This window comes from Falco rusticolus, chromosome 15 (assembly GCF_015220075.1).
Source record: "Falco rusticolus isolate bFalRus1 chromosome 15, bFalRus1.pri, whole genome shotgun sequence".
Taxonomy (NCBI): Eukaryota; Metazoa; Chordata; class Aves; order Falconiformes; family Falconidae; genus Falco; species Falco rusticolus.
Window position 1 is genome coordinate 13,719,422 of NC_051201.1, and position 16,697 is coordinate 13,736,118.

Consider the following 16,697-nt stretch of genomic DNA (forward strand, 5'->3'; position numbering starts at 1 on the left):
GCTGCAGGCGGGCTGCCCTGCTCCCCGCGCTCGCTGCTCTCCCAGCTATTTCTCCTGGTAGCTTTGCATGCTTGTTGCATGCTGTTAAAAGGCTTTTCGTTTCCTGAGAATTTATAAATATGTATTGGGCCTGAAGGATGAGGGTAAAGCAACTGCTGTTTCTTTTTTTAAAGAAAATTAAACATGACAAACTTAGTTATTCATGCAAACCATCCGCCTGTTATCTCTGATTATGCAGGATCCAAATGGTGAAGCTGAGTGAATGAGTGCATTCATCAAAGTAAACTGTCAGAGACAGGAACACCAGGTTTAACCTACCCCTACCTATTCTCTTTTGTACTTGCGTTTCATCATCTTCAACAGGCAGTGCAGTTGCCCGGTACCAAGAGCACCTATTTCACTACTATCTCTCTATTTTAAGGGGATTAATTAACCTCCAGAGAATGGAGAAGAAACTCAGAGTGTAGCACTCTCATGCTTTAAAACATCACTTAGCCAGGATAGTTTAAGCTCACAGGCCAGAACATATGGTATTTCAGGAACAGAAGCTGGAAGCACCGTGCACGTGTATTCCTTCACACACCCAGCGCGGAAGGAGGTGAGGTGTTCTGCTAAGGCTCGGCATGCGTGCGTGTGTACGGATGCGTGGGAGAAGTAAGCAGAAATAAACTTTGCGCACTGAGAAGTGACAGATTTATTTCCACCCATCCATCAACCTGCCCCACAGCAACAGCAGATACCTGGAATATGTAAACTTGAGAAAACAAGAAAGATTGTATCGTAACATCTGAAATTTGCGGCAAGCCCTGCAGTTCGTTTCTCTGTTTTAATCCAGAGAGGCTGCTTCAGACATCAGTTCTGATATTCAGGAACAGCTCTGATTTATTTTCCGAGGAAAATCCCTTTTACCTGGCCCAGGGAGAAGGGTCCTGTGTGTGGGGTCAGGTCCCCTCCCAGAGCAGCTGTGCCACCGCACCAGTGCTGCTGGCAGCATGGCCCCAGCCCCGGGCAGCTGGAGCAGCACTGTCATCCCTGCAGGCACCTGGGGGGCCAGGAGAACCAGCCTGCCGTCCCTGCAGGCACATGGCCGTGCATGTCCCCACCTTCAAATGGGGAGATACACCAGAACACCTCTTTTTCTTACCCATGTTAACCTGTCCAGCAGCTTGCTGGCTGCTCTCACAGAAGGAGACCTGGGTGAAGATAAAATTGTTCTGAGTGCGCTGGCTTAAAGTAGCTGACGGGGCAAAGGCAGCACCCGGGCAGTGCATTGCAACGCTGCCTGCTGCAGCCGTGTGCCCTGCTGGCTCTGCCTGCGCCTCACCGCTTGCAATGGGAGCCAGGCTGAGCACACCCTCAGGTGGAGAGGCCCACCCTACCCCACGTGTGCATGTGTAGCCCCCAGCAATGTTTTTTAATACATTTTTATTTATCTCAGAGTGCACATACACACTGGGAAGGGCCAATTACTGTTTAATGTGGCTCACTTGGATCATCTGTGCAAAATTTGCAAGTTAATTAATCGGTTACAACTCTTCTTCTTCCCCGAAAACCATTAACGTTGTGTTGAACAGTGCCTCCTGCCTGGAGGATGCTCAGGAGACCACAGAGCCCCCCCCGCCTCCATCCTGAACCACCCTTTACCACCGACCCCACTCATGGTACTGCAGGCGAAGGACCAGAATTTTAAGCTTTTGGTGGCACCGAGAGCAGCCACCAGCCTGGCAGTGCTGTGCCATGCTGCGGGGGGCAAAGCAGCCAGGGGATTTCAGGGTGGGCCGGAGGGCAAGGAGAACTTTTTGCAACTTGCAGTCCCTGCTGTGGTACAGCATGATGCTTTAGCACCAGAAGAAAAGCCATAGCACTCTCTCCACCATGATTTACGCTCTGGTTGAGTCAGTGTGACAGCAGGACTACTTAACACTACCCTCCGCCCCCACTGTTACAGAGTTATGACTTTAAACGCCGAATATGAATCAAGAATTTCCTTTCCATTCAAATCCTCCTTCTGCCTTTCTTATCTGACTCATTTCCAAGCTGCCCACTGACCTTCATGCTAATTGATCATTACTAATAGATAAGGGTAATGCAGCTTTTGAACTGTACTTACTGCATGCTCTATACTTCTTGATTGGCACAGGCTGGTGTTTTTTGTTTTGTTTTGTTTTTTGGGGTTTTTTTGCCTGGACTAAGATAGTCTGAAATTCAACCAGAAGCCAGTGGACAATCTTTAAGAACACCACCGCACGCTAAAGCGAGCTGCTGTGCTGCTACATGCATTACCTGAAACAACTGGAAAAGCCCAATTCTGTCAGAGGTGGGGATCTGCAGGAGGTGGGTGAGGGGGGCCTTCTCTAACACCCCGACATAGCATGCTTGGTGTCACCAAGCCCACTTACTCACACCACCACCACCGCATCTCCTGGGAAGGGGCCTGGATTTGTTGCTTGGAGTGTAAGCGCTTACCGGCTGCACTTCCCTGAAGGTCGGGGGGGCTTTGCAGGTGTCGGCTCAGGCAGCCACACAGCACCCTGCACAGCTGGCGAGCTGAGTCCTGGCTGCCTTCGGATACAGGGAACTGCAAAGAATTTAAGTGACTTGTCAGGAGTTATCGGGAGAGCCCGAGGCATGGCTCAGAACACAGTTGCTGCCCGTAGCCTCCTCTGCAGCTATCAGATAATGCCAACCCTCTGCGATGCACTAATACTGAAGAGCACATTTCATACACAAATGGATTATTACTGGAATCTTATAGATAAAGCCATTCATCTTCTGAGGCCCTTGGGAGTCTGAGTAGTTAATACATATCACAGCAGAAAGATATATAAAGCACACAACACAAAGGCACAGTGAGAAGCATGTATAGAAGTGTTGAAAGGGAGAGAAGAACTGGAGCAGAAAAGCAAAGCTGCACGAGATGCACAGTTGGGCAGATGCACACGCCTACTGACCAAGTAAACCGGGTCTTTGAGCACTTTCGGGTGACGTCTTCAAAAGGTAGCTAAAAACTTCAAACTCCAATTGTTCAGCCACCAGTTTTTGTAGAAACACTGTCAATGACACAGCAATGATCAGACTTATTATCAGATTTGCAGACGCGCGGGGGCAGTCGCAGGTGGAGGGAGGTGCTGGTGGCCCGGGTCCCCCAGCCTGCCTATCCCAGGTGTGGTACGGCTGCCCCTCTATCCAACCGCAGTGACAAAAATGAGTGCAGAAATCCTGACGCCCCATTTTCACCAGCACTCGTACCCTGGTGATGAGCACTCTAAGAACCCATTTCAGGCAGAATAGAAAATTAATGAGGGAATAAAAGAGGTTGAGTCACACATCTTACATCTCAAATATGCCTTGCACAAATCGGCCGTGATGAATTGTATGAAGTCTGGGTAAGGCTCCTCGCTGGTCAGAATACAGAAAAAGCACATGTGGGCTTCTCACATGTTAAACAGAGCTCATTAAGGGGAAGATGCTGTTTAGCCTTTTAATTCTGACCACATCACTCACTCGTCATCTTATTTAGACCCTATTTTTCCCCAGACTGGCAGGTGATATGATTGCATTGGCCTGGATACAATCACAGCTCAGGCTCTGCTCGACAAGCCAGCAGCAGTGACCAGAGCTTTTGTGCCGGTGCAGCTGGGAGAGCTGAGTGCCTGCGTGCAGAGATCCCACCCCATCAAAACCACGCGGCCGGCATAAAAACAAAACCAGGCAACTTTCGGTCCATGAATATACATCTCATTCAAAGCAAAAAGGAGGCTCTTCAGCAGCAATGCCAAACATGCAGATTAATGACAACGCTTTGCCTGTGAAAATGGCCTTGCTGAGTCCAAACACGTTCTCCAGAGATGCCAGATTTTCCAAGTTAGCAAAAATGTTGAGCTGTCTGTTTGCTTTAAACAATTATGTCAGCTCTGCAAGTAAAATATGTTCCCTCGCCTGACCTCCCCGTGCTGCTAGGTAGGGCAGCATTTGGCTGTCTCTTGCTTTAACACAGACATCAGGGACAGCTGGAGAGTTTCCTTGGGAAAAGCAGGGCACAGCCCCCGAGGGGAGAGGCGGAGGGACCAGAAGCACTGCCGGGCTCTTGCAACTATGTGCTTTATCACCTGCCACACCACAGCAAAGCCCTGATGCTTCAGCTTCGGTGCAAGCCCTGCTCAGGTGTGGGTTTAAGTCTTCAGTGCCCAGTAAAACCAGACCTGTTTGGGGACGGCAGCCCCTTAAATAGAAGATATCCAGTGCCACACCGCATTAAAAGTATAGCCCTAGATCAGACAAGACGGAGGAGGCTGTTATTGCTGCTCCCACCTCTGTCCCCAAAAGGGGAGCTGCTGCAGAAGGAGATTAAATGATTTATCTCAGGTCGCAGTAGAAGCTGGTGGCAGAGCTGGGAATTGCAGAGCCTCCCCTGGGTGCCCGTCCCATACATTAAGCACAGACTCAACCTTCTTCTCCACACCACCAGGTCAGAGGCGGGGTCAGGCAGCCTCTGCACTGGAACAGGCTGCCAGCGCCTGGCACTGGGCTGCCAAGCAGAAAAACACTCTGTCAATAGCGAGGGCAGAGCAGCAATATGTATATCAGAGCTAATGCAGGCAAACACTGATCGCTTCCTTATGATTTACACCAAACGCACCACAGCCAAGCTCAGCTGGAGGAGCCAGCTTTCCCTCCGAAGGATGCTCAGCCGTGCCTGGTGGAGCAACACCAGCACCCTGTACCAATGGGAGCAGGACAGAGCCAGCTCACCAGGATTTTTTCTCAGAGAGCAAGTGATCACTTGAATTTTTCCCCCATTCAGTAAAGTCAATCACACAAACACAGTTTACCTTAAGGCTGATACCTGGTGTGAGACAAGGTTCCCTGCCCGAAAGCTGCACGGGCGCACTGCTCCGACAAACCTGGGCTGGATGGCAACAGCCTTGAGTGAACTGTAGTGGAAATAAAACTAGAGGGCAACCTGGTGCCAGTGCTAGCACACACATATCCCAAATATTTCATTGCAGTTATCTCCAGAGCCCATCTAGGCAGCCTTCTGGCATGCAGAAGATCAGGTTTGGGAAAGCCAGAATCGTTCTGGGGGTTATGCTGGAAAGGCCGATTACAGCACAAGCCGATTTTGAACAAATAGGGGGGGAAGGGAGCAAAAAAAGAGGGGTTCTTCAGTTCTGCTGCTGTGCTGGAGGGACTGTGAGGCAGCATCTCTGGGAACCCCCAAGCCACGCGGCTCCTGGGCACACTGGTGTCCCAGGTCATGAGCGCTCAGCCTGCTCAGCAGGTCTCCATTTGACAGAACTGGCTGTCCTGCACAAGGAACCTCCTGCACCTTTCAACCACTGACCTGTAAAAGTAGCTTCTCAGGATGCAACTGCACATAAAGCCAAGAGCCATCTTGGCTTAAACACAGGGAAAAACGCATGCATGAGGATATACAGTGGTTGTAGGAGGCATTTCCCACGTTATAATCACATGGAGAGAGAACACAACCGTGTAACAAATCCAAAAGCTATGACACTTTTGTCTCTGACGTTTCCACTTCCAAGCTAGCAGCAGGTGAGAGGACAACACAGCTTGCTCTTTCCAATATTCAGATACAGTTTAGCATCAACAAAATCTTTCAGAGTGATCACCGTCCAGGAGAATACATCTAATTCCCTCTAAAATAATTTGGAGCTTCACTGGGTAGAAAATTGCTATTTCTGCTCCAATGCCAGAGAATTCCATTTTTAATTATAGACATCTCTGTTACGCACAATTATAATATTCTTCCATATTCTCTCTCGCTCTTAGTTCAAACATACTATTAGCTTTTTAAACCACTGCTATGCATCGAGCAGACACAGGTCACTCCTGCTGCAGAGGAATGCCGACGTTCATGCCTCTTGAATGAACTCAGACTGACTAAAAGAGGATGAAGCATCTTTTTTGTATTTTCCAGGACAAGTTAACCTAACAGTCAATTATTGTTTGGATGCAACCTTCGGTGGCGTGATGTTAGAACAGAAAAATGCTCAACACCTTCTCCAGAGCATGGATACATGGACTGATAATGCCTTGTGGAGACTGCAAGCTAAGGACCAAATTTGGTGAGCATGCTGAGAAAAAGCCACATGAGAATCCACAGCAGAATTCAGTGAAAAACAGTAATGCTTTGCTAGTGTCCGTTTGCAGGATCAGGAAATAAAGGGACAAATTCTTACGCCCCAATGTAACAAACACAAAATTATTTTTACACAATAATTAATCATCTTGTAGAATTAATCAGGGGAACCAAAAAAAATTACTGAGGAGATAGACATTCAAGGGCAACAGTTGGAGTTTTGATGCTCAGATCTGTCCTGATCAGGTGAAAAAGATTCCAGACACACAGGAGCTGGTCCAGACCCACATCCTGAGGATCAGCATTTTAAAGGCACAAAGATGATACATCAGTTGCTTTAATCCACAGCTGCGTTAAACACGTTGAGTCCGTAAGTTTAGTAGCTGTTTTCAGTTCTGACTGGCACTGAGTACCTTTGCTGATCAGAACTGATAACTTTAATTGGTAGTGTAGAGTTCGGTGCAAGGTGCATTGACACTAATGAGAATTCGTTGATTAATTTGCCGGCCACGCAGGGAAGCGTGCCAGGGAAGGTGGTGGGAAAGCAGAGGAAGGCTGCTGCTCTCCGTGCCCTGTGCCCATCCCACGGGGCGTGGAGGGACACGATGGGCGGCAGCAGGAGGGCATGCAGGCAGCTGGCTGTGCCTGCCCAGAAGCAGCCCAGGCAGCAGCCACACCACAGGGTGAGAGGACACAAGGGACAGAGGGGTCACTGCCATGCGAGCGCAGAGGGGAGCCGTGCCCCTGCCGGCTGCCCGGCCAGGCTGGAGCATGCGGCGTGCCAGAGGAGCACCAGCGGTGGGCTGCCAGCCAGCTGCTCGCTAAGCGTCGGGGCTTTACATGCACCAGGCAGGTCTCTTGCTCCTCGAGGAGGAAACTTTTCCTTGTCACCACCCCAACCCAAAGCACAGCTGCGGGAGCAGGAGGCAGGGCTGTGCCTGCCCGCGCTGGGGAAGCCTGGTGCAGGACACCCACCCCGCTGCGCTTGAGACCACCTCTGGTGTCCACTCACCGAATTGAAGAGGACATATGCATCAAACATCCCAGTATCTTCCAATTAAGGTCTTTTGGTATGGATCAAAATTAAAACACGGTCACCATGCAGGCACATTTTAAGCCCCTGGCTAGCCAGCAACGAAAGGGTCCAGGCTGGCCCTGTTTCCTTTGAAGCATGCCTGCTGGCTGTAGGTTTCTATAGTGCTCAGTCGCAATTACAGCTCTTTTCAACTTCTCTCTCTCTCTTTTTTTTTTTTAATTTAAAGAGTTTGAGAGGAATTAAAAAACCCTCATCAATCAGATTTATCAAATAAAACTGTAGAGGTAGGGCCAGCTGCAGCTACACATGTCAAACTCAGCTGCAGATATGAAAGGAAAGGCTGTAATTCATAGTTAGGGTGCTCAGCTTTTTGAGGGTTGAGCAGCAAAACTAATCCCATTGCTGTATTCCTGAACCTACAGAGATGCCCGACTCTGAGCTGGGCGAGGGCACCCCGGGACCAGTCCCTGCATACATGGGTTGGGACTCTGCACCCCATGAAAGGGGGTGTCTGTGCTGTGCTTGCCGCCTGGGCACGCTCCTGCCATGTCCCCGTTCCCAGGGCTCATGAAGGACTCTAGAGTCATTTGGGTTTTTTTTTCCTTGTCCTTGCACAATACATGTGGCTGAGCAGCCTGGATAAAGGCTAAGACATTTATCTAAGACAGTACACACACGTTACTCTGGTCATAAGAGTGAAAGAGAAGAGAATAATGGCAAAACTTGTCATTGATTTACACAGGTCAGTATTTTACCAGCCTTCTCAGATTTTGCCTCACCGAGGTCTACTTTTGTTGCATGCCATTAGCTGAGTGACAACGCAGCCAAAGAAATTCAAAGGCAGGTAACGTCCCCAGATACCTGCACAAGGACCTTCAGGCGTGGATGAGAGGTGCCTTGAGGGGGCATGAGCTGAAAATGAGGAGGAATAGACTTCTTGGGAATGAAAAAAGGCAGAGGTGGCGCGGTCTTCCCTCTTCTGCTTAAAATTAGTGTTATTACCATAAAACTGCCAAGCACCACAGTTGCGGGACACAGGCGATGCTCACAATTCTCCTGCAGGCCCTGCTGGGCACTACTTTGTGCAAAGCGCCTGAGCACAACCCTCCTCCTGCTATGGCCAAGTGTCAGGGAGCTGCAGTATCCTCTCCCTCTGCTTTGCCACCCTGCTGTCTGAGTGGCCAGCTCTGCCCAAAGAACATCCCAGCAATCACTGACACTTGCAAATAACAGCCCTATCCCTGTGAAAAACCCCAGGATATTCAGGGATGAAGATGTGTTTGTGCATAATGAGACACACTCAGAGATGCAGAAGTGTGGAGGCGCGTAATGATTTTCCTCATAATTATTTTAACAAAAAAGTTGTAAAAACTAAGAAGGGAAGGAACAAGGGGTTTTTCCACCCCACCTGAGCGCAGACACAAGCCTTGCCTGCAGGCTCTGCCCCAGCCTTTCCTGCACCCCAGCATCCATGGAGATGCTCTCCGACACGAAACATCACAGCCTCCTTCAGACATCTGTTACAGCACGGAACGGCACCTGTGCAGAAAGAGAAGAGCATCACATTCGCTTTCCCTTCAGACCACCCCACGGCTTTGCCCCGCAGGGTGGCTGTGCCACGGGGCAGCTCCTGGGGCCCTCCGGCACCCTCAGACCACCCCCCGCTCCCGGCAGCGGTGCTCGCCCAGCAAGGCTGCAGCCCCGCAGGGCACAGGGCAGCCGTCCCGTCCCAGCACGCCTCGCCGCCCCCTGGCTCTTGTACTGTTGCACAGTTCAATGCAAAGCTGCTCACACTGGAAAATGCCAGTTGGCTGTGCTGAAACCAAAGCCCGCTGGTTTTGCCACCATCCAGCAGAAAGGGGCAGCGATGGTACGAGCCATCTTAGACCAGTCCTGGCCAAATCCCTCCTAGCAGGGGCACAGTATCCCATACCGACTCACCCAGGTTCCCAGCAAAGCTGCTTTCTGCAAATGCAGATGCTTCAGCATCAACCAATGTCTTTAGCAGAGGTTTCCAGACTGCATCTCACATGGTAAAGGTTTTGAGCTGGTTTCTCAGGGTGCTGCCAGACCCTCGTGTCCTCCAACAGACTCCATCTGCTGGTTTTTCAGACACGCAACTCCTGCAAGGACAAAATATATCGAGTTAAATAATATATACTTTATCTTTTGTTTCTCTTAGCAAAACTGCGCAATTTTGGAGAGATTTTGTAAATTCAGATTTATGATTATTATTTTTCATACTATGGCTACCACAGTGACCACAGAGAATTTATTGAGGTAATAAAGTATTTAAATAGCCAATTTTCAAAAAATGGAACCATTGCAATGGATTAACATTCAAACCATTAATATTCAAACATATTAAGTCACTTAAAGGATTTTTTTGTGTGTATGCATTTTTTGGGGTATATTCTCCTCATAATATGTGAAGAGAAGATATGCTTTACTGTTGACATTTAGCACATTTTCCTTATTGCTTTTCATTTCATTATGAGTAAAAGTGTTATTTGTCCACCCAGCCTTCCCTAGGACAAATGTCTGCAGAGGCAACCAAAAATTAAAGGAAATATTTTAGATGTCAACATTAAATGTCAAAAACTGATTTTAAGTAATTACTAATACCCTGGCACGAATGCATTTTATTCAGAAAATCCCCGTTAAAAATATTTATCGTGGGATATTCAAATTTATTACGTAGAACAACACAGTTAACGTGCTAGCTTCTATTTAATGCTTTGGTTCATAGCAACAAAGATACCAATGGGAAATCATTAAATAAATACGTGATTTTTGCGGTATAATAGGTCGATGTTTGGTATCACTTGAAAAAAAAACAAAACAAACCTCACCGAGCTCAAAACGACAGAAAAAACGCAATGATCAGGCAAAGTATGGCAACATCAGAAATGTTAACAGATCTCAGAAAGTGATTTTATGTTAATTCAAATGTTAATGCTGTCCGAGGCTGCTGAAAGGAGCGTGGGGCTGTGGGAGGAGATAGACGTTGCCGGCAGGGGAAAGCACAGGGAACACAAAGGGCTGCCTCTTGGTGTGGGTGGGGGGGGTTTATTAATTATATTTCCTTTAGAGCCCTAACAATAACATGTCAGTAATCTACACATTCTGTACTTAATTGACATTAATGATTTGGCTGGGTCCCGGTCCTCGCCGGCGAGCCTCCCCACGCCGTGAGAATCCCGGCCATCTTGCGTTCCTCCAGCCCTGCAGCGCAGCCCCAATTAAGTCAATGAGCGTGGGGGCACCGAGCTGCTCCCACCAGCTCCACGGCCCCTCTCCCAGCCAGGTCCCACCCGGGCATCTTCCAGCCCGCTCTCCACATCCCTGAAGGAGCATGCAGCCCCCAGCACAGCCCTGCACAAAGGGACGCATTCATGCTCCCCCCGCGTCCCGGAGAGGCGACCGCCCAGCACGCACGGCCACCCCGGCCGTGGTGGGCAGAGGTGGAAGGGGTCCCACCGGTCCCCCTCCGGCACCAACAGCTGGGGCAGAGGCAGGGACTTCTCTCCCATGCCCGTGAGCAACAGGTCCCACCACACACAGAGCCATCCCGGCATCCCACGTGCCTGCAGCCACCCTCGAGGTGATGACCCACCTGTGAGCACCCAGCAAAGCCAGGTACGCAACTAGAAGCAGTGAAGTGATGCCCCTCAAAGCCCCCCCACCCCTGCCTGGGCTGTGCTGGTGTTTCTATGGTCGGTGCCACCCAGCTGCCAGCCAGCAACATGTTCCAGCCTCCCGCCATCTACCTTCATCGAAGCTTTCCGCTACGTCAGCTCTGGGAAACACGGTTTCTGTTCGTGCAGGCTGCCGGGGAGCGACAGCCACTGGGCAGCAGGAGGGTCCAACCCTGCCGCCGGCACATCCCAGCCCTCTCGCCACTGGCAGGCAGCCCTTGGGAACTGCCGGAGAAACCTGGAGTCTTACGGCATGTGCTGCCATCAACCTGTACGTGCCAGAGCACACACAAGCTGGAGCAATGACACAACCGGGTTGTTCTGGGCAGACACACGATGGATTCTTGGTGTGGACAACCAATGCATTTCTTGCACCAGCACAGCACGATGCTCCGTGAAGAAGTCAAGCACATTTCTCCATGAGCGCCAAACTAACAGACCCGCTCTTGAGCACGGTGTTGCCTTCCTCCTTGGGTTAGCCTCTGCTCATCTCCCGTCAATACCAGATGTACATCACGGCTGCCAGTGCTACAGCCCCGATTCCCTCTTCCCCTCTTCCCCCTTGATTCCCACCTTTTGTCCTGCCAGCACGGAGCCCCCGCTGTCACTCGCCTGGGGTCAGGCCAAGCGCAGAGCATGGTGCCAATCCTGTGCCCCTCCATCGCACAGAGGGTCACCAGCCCCTCTGACTCCTTTTTCTTCTCATCTATATTAACCAAAGTCAGATCTTCTTGCAGTTGTCCAATGGAAGAAGCAACAGACAGGGAAGGTGGCAGGGACACACCACCAAAAAACCCCACAAATCCAGTTTTGATAGGAAATCAGGCTAAAAAATAATAATAATAAAAAAATCAGCACACTGTCACTGCAAGCAAATCCCGTCCTCTATTAGGAGGTTCCAGGACCAGCCATCCCGCAGGAGCGCCTCTCCTGCTCCCAGCGGAACAGGATGGCCCGGGCAGCCGAACATTACACAAATTGTTCTGTTGCCACTTCTCAGGGGAAAACATTTGCTTAAAAACAGTCAGATGAATTTTGAGTGATCTATAGGGCACTTTGTTATGTTAATGACTGTTACCAACTGTCTCTTCTTTATATTAAAGTGTTGACTCATTGTCAGTTGGGGCGAGACAAGACAGCTTGCTTGTGCCTTACAGTCCTTTTGCACTCACCCAAACTACTCATGTGAAGACACTTTAATATGAAGAGACACTGTCTGTGGCCATTATTAATCTCCTGAGTGAAGCCCAGAATACTAATAAAACCTCGCAGGATCAGCTAACCTTTCTGCAGTGCATTCTTCATTCTGCAAGATTTTGGCCAAAATTAAAACATTTTTTTTTCGCTCTTGCAAGCCTGTGGCTGACAACCAGATTTCCCAAACCAAGAGGCAAAAGGGTTTTCAGTTGCACTGTACTGTGCCCGAATAACATCATCCTCATCACTCTGGTACAGGTAAGAGGGGATGCTCCTGCAAGCCCAGAAACATCTGCTGTATAAATGCCAGAAAGCAACGTTTTGCAGATCTGGCTGAAGTGAGAAAGCAACTTGTTTATTCTCAGACCGACCTTAAAGTGAAGTGTAACAACCAAACCTGACTGTGAGCTGCACAATCCAAATATTACATTGACATCTGGTAAGTACTTGGAAGACAAATATCAGGGTGGAAAAAAAAAAAAAAGGTTATCTTTTAACTCTTGTCACAGTCAATAATTCTTCATGTTCAGAAAAACTGGGCTGAGGCACTGAGCATCTTGGTAGAGTACCCCCTTTGGAAAATAAGTATATATCCAAACACCGTATGCAGAATTACAAAATAAAGCACTCTTTTCTGTCTCTGGGATTCAGTCCAAGAATGCTGAAACCATTTATCCTAGTCACACGCAGGCACACCACAGGTAAGTTCATGTAACTGGAGCCTGAACACAACAACCTGGCAAATGGCAGCTGTCCCTGCTTCTCCTTTTGCCTTGTAGGGGGAAAAAATCCCCAAACCCTTCCCTACACAGCTTTATTACATTTTTACTCACTTTGCAATGAATGCCTAATTTCCAGCCAAGCCACTTATTTTTAGTTCTACGTGAGGCCTCTTCCATCCATATTTAAGGAAGAAAGCAGCAATCCTAGATCCAGTGGTGTGTGCTGCCTGCTCGTGCTGACCAGCAGCAGTCTCGCCCTCCCAGCCGTAGCGGATTTCACATCCTTACACCAGCGATGTGCGCCGTGGTTGCCTTCTGAAAGCTCACACCTGTATACGAGTTACTTTGGCCCCCTGGCCCTACTGAAAATAAGAAACTGCCTCCAATGCAAAAAAATACAACATACCAATATATGCTTTAGTACCAGGAAAATCGTATCTGTGACGTGGCCTTTTGCTGCATAAGTTTCCAGAAAATGTTAAGGCTTGTTGCTTTTCTCAGGAAAATCATTTCGCTCATGATTAAACCCAGTATCATTTCAGTTTCAAGGATTTTACTGCATACAGTTTGTAAAAAACAGAACATTTGATACTTGGATTTTGCCTTTATAGATTAAAATTCTATTAGCACACGTGGCTGCATTTTTTTTTTTTTTTAAAAACAAAGTGAAGACCAACCGCAATGTTGCCAGAAAGACGTTGAGTGCATTCAGATTTAGCGAACTGTTTCCCCACCATGGCCACTGTCCATAAAAACGCTAGCTCCTCCTCTTTCCCATGCTCATGGGAATTTAAGAAAGCAGCTAAACCCTTATTTCTCTAGCCAAGCCCAAGTCAGAAATGTAACACTTGAGACTCATGAGACATCACAGGGAAACATGATAAAGGAAATACTTCCCCCTCAAGGAAGGAGAAGGTCCTGCTGAGCAGCTGCAGGCTCTCCTCCATCCCAGGGGCAGAGGCTGGTGCACCTTAGTCCCATGCCACGGAGCAGGGGATTTTCAGGTTCTTGACATGTCAACAGCAGCCTCCTCAGTTCAAACAAGCAGATATTTATCTGAAATGCCTGGGAAGAACAGGTCTACTTGGCCAGGGTCCACTGGCAAAAGGAAGGTTAGGGTGCAGCCTTATCATTTTTCCTTATATCTCAGGCAATCAACATATCCTAAGCCGAGCAGAAATAGGCCTTTCATATTTTTCCCCCTTGATTATTAGTGCAGCCCTGCTGAAACGTCAAATATCAGCGCACTAAAACAAAACCAGTTTTCAAGTAGATTTGCAGTTTCAATAGACAGTCTGCTCCCCTGAATTGCCAGCAGCTGTAGGACCAAAGCCCCCTGGGATCAGAAAGGTTTTCCTTCCTTCCTTCCTTGATAGCCGTTGATCTAATTTGCCCTCAAACATGCCAGTCTACAGAGTTTTGAAAACCCTGGTTTTATTCAGTCTACAAAGAATACTTTACTCCTTTTTATAATCTCAAATTCACCATAAACAGAAATTAAAAGCTTCATACACAAACTTATCCTTTTGTGCTTGGCATGAGCCGATTATTTCAAGAGACCAAAAGGAGACAGATTATGTAGTATCGCAATATTCTGCAGTCTTAATTAAATGTTTGATTAAGTATAAGTTGCTTCAGTTTACTCAAAACTTGTGAGAAACGGGTTTTGTACTTCAAAGGTAAGACATAACGTGACTTGTTTGCAGGTAGCGTGGCTGAAAGAGCCCATCTCCAAAATACTGTTCAACCACTCAAGCCAAGTTACTGCTTCGCCAGAGCCTTAACTTCAAAGCACAGAAGTTTCACAAATTAGCTAGAAATCGAATGCTATAACGGCAAGAAGCGGACATTAAGGTCTTCTTGCATTTGTATATAGTCATCACCTCCTGCCTTGCAAAAGTAAGGTTTCATATAGTTAAAAAAATGAAACAAGACCTCCAGATGTCTCGGTGACTCCACCTTGACTGCCCACCCCCCTCGGTGGGTCTGCACCCCACGGCACGGGCGCTGCCGGCCGGGGCGAGGGCAGCAGGAGCAGGAGAGGAAGGAGAGCCAAGCTGCTTCCCACCGGCGGTGCCACACGCCCCAGCTGCGTGCCCGAGTAACGTGCCCAGCCCCAGCAGATCTCTATAGAGAGTTTACAAGAGCCCAGGTCAAGCTGACCTCAGCCTCGCCAGCGAGGAGCCGCAGTGCCTCATCCCCAGCAAATTCAAGGATAGACAATTAACCCGTGTTATTTCACAGTATATGCTGGCGTCTCCCTTTTTTTTGAGGGGAGGGCAAGGTTCGGAAGATGAGGGTATGAGTAACCTAACGCCTTAAATGCATGTTGTTAAATACCCGGCGAAAGCATGTTCCCAAAACAGATGATTGATGCCAACAAACAAGGTGAAGCAGAAGCGGGTCCGTCCAATGCCAACCCGTGCAGTTGCCAGCTGCCCCACTGCACCGTACGTGGGCCCCCTGACAGTTTCCTAATGGATTTTACCCAACCTCGCAGTACCCTGAGTGGATGTTACTCCCACGAAAGCCTGGGGGAAAGCCAGCCGTGGCCTTCGGCCGCTCCCAAGCTGAAGTTCAGGTGCCCCAGTGCCTCCCCCGAGGCGATGCTGCGGTAAGGCTCCTACGCTTGCACCCAGCTCCGCACCCAGCCCAGTCAGAGGCAGCACATTTTACCCGGCCGCCCGAATTCAGGCTGCTGCGAGACCAGCCAGCTGTGCTGTAGGCAAAGGGAACGGCACCCAGCATCGAGAGAAACGTGAGCCAGGCCAGGAGAGCTCGCAGGGCCTGCAGCTCCCGTGGGGTGCCCGGCTGTGTACCTGCACAAGCACTCCATGGAACTCATGCCGGCTGCTTACCTCTGCCCCACGCAAGCAGGGATGTAATAAAACCCCTCATGCTGTAATTCCTGAGAACCAAGAGAAGATGCTGACCTGAGACCGAGAAACTGAGACAGCCCCAGGCAGACCATCCCGCTGCTTTACAGGAGACGAGCTACGCAGAGCTGGTTCTACGAGCTGCTGTGAGATGACGACAGCATTCTCAGCAGCTCAGCATCTGGCAGACCCAGTGCGGACCTCCGCATCCTCACCCTTTCTGCTCCCCGGCGCTCCACCTCGCCAAGCCCACCCCCAGGCCCCAGCTCCCTCCAACCCAGCCACAGCCGCTGCCAACATCCAACCTTAGAGCAGCTGGAATACAAAACCAGCACTGGATTTGTCGTGTTCAGATTTTCTCTGATGCCCCCAGCTTTCAGACCAAGGTGAGGTGTCGATACATGGTTATGACAAACTTTTTGGGAGGAGGAAGATAATCATATGCCACCTGGGTTACCACAGAGTTCAATTTACCTTGCAGCACGCTTTATGCTGGTCTGTAGCTATTAAAGGGAGAGAGTTCCCAGTTGAGGAGCATGCAGCAATGCCCAGCTAAGCTAAACTGCTTTCTGGGGGTCCCCACGCTCCCGTGCCGAGGACAGCGGCCTCACCCATTGCTCTGGGGCTGCCCTTCCCACCTCGCAGGTAACCTGCTTAGAATCAGAAGCAGCTTGCGGGAACTCAAATTTGGTATTACACCTTCAGCCCCCTTGTAAACACATGACACCTTTATCTCTTCCCTAGCCAGGCAGAACTGCCCACTTGCTTCTCCCCACCTGCCATCAATCTGCCTCCAGGTCGGTCCAGGACCAGAGAGAATTTAGAATGGCATCCTCAGGCAAAGAAATACGGAGGCAATTCTCTCTTGGTTTTGTTTTGGTTTTTAATTATTTTTTCCAATAAGGACAACTATCTTCCTTAAAATCAGCTGCACCATTCCTCCCTAAAATGGTTTTCAACCTGTGGCAATCAGTGCGTAATTTTTTCAAGCTACCCTAGAAAGACAGCACACTGAGACAGAAGCATCCACATGTCACAAGACAACCAGAAACAAAGATGCTTGAA